The following is a 1,083-nucleotide window of genomic DNA, read 5'->3' on the forward strand; positions in this document are numbered from 1 at the left end:
TTTTTTTTTTTTTGAGACAGAGTCTCGAGCTATTGCCCTGGGTAGAGTGCTATAGTGTCATCACTCACAGCAACCTCCAACTCTGGAGCTCAACAGATCCTCTTGCCTCAGTTTTCTATTTTTTTAGTAGAGACAGGAGGTCTTGCTTTTGCTCAAACTCTTGGGATCAAGCAGTCCTCTTGCCTCAGCCTTCCAAGTAGCTGAGACTCCAGGTGCCCACCACAGTGCCCAGCTATTTTTACAGACGAGGTCTCACTCTTGTTCAGGCTGGTTTCAAACTCCTGAGCTCAGACAATCCACCCACCTCAGCCTCCTCCTAATGCTAGCATTACAGGCATGAGCCACTATGCCAGCAAAATTAAATCATTTTTCTCTTTTTCTTTCTTTTCTCTTTTCTTTTTTCCCTTTTCTTTCTTCCTTTTTCTTTCTTTCTTTTTTTTTTTTTTTTTGAGACAGAGTCTTCATCATCCTGGGTAGAGTGCGTCATAGCTCACAGCAACTTCAAACTCTTAGGGATCAAGTGATCCTCTTGCCTCAGCCTCCCAAGTAGCTGGGACTCCAGGCACCCAACATGACACCCGACTAGTTCTTCTATTTGTAGTAGAGATGGGATCTCCTTTCGCTCAGGCTGGTCTCAAACTCCTGAGTGCAATAAATCCACCCGCCTCTGCCTCCTAGAGTGTTAGGATTACAGGTGTGAGCCACTGCTCCCAGCCCAGGTTGCACTTTTGGGCTGAAATTCTGCCTTCTCCCAGGATCACTTATGAGACCTCTGGCAAGAGATGTAGCCTGGGGAATTCCAGATGCCATCCTTCATGACAGAGTCCTTGCAAGCACAGAGTGAGGCATGTGTGAACATGCTCCTGCATAGTTCAGCAGTACCAGCAGCTACCCTGTCCCTTGAGAGCCAATTCATTTCAAAAATAATTCATACATTGGGCAAACAACTTTTTTTTTAGACACAGTCTTACTTTGTTGCTCTCAGTAGAGGTAGAGTGCAGTGGCATCACAGCTCACAGCAACCTCCAGCTCTTGGGCTTAGGCGATTCTCTTGCCTCAGCCTCCCGAGTAGCTGGGACTACA

Source organism: Otolemur garnettii, unplaced genomic scaffold (genome assembly GCF_000181295.1).
Source record: "Otolemur garnettii isolate 467f Iridium unplaced genomic scaffold, OtoGar3 scaffold00018, whole genome shotgun sequence".
NCBI lineage: Eukaryota > Metazoa > Chordata > Mammalia > Primates > Galagidae > Otolemur > Otolemur garnettii.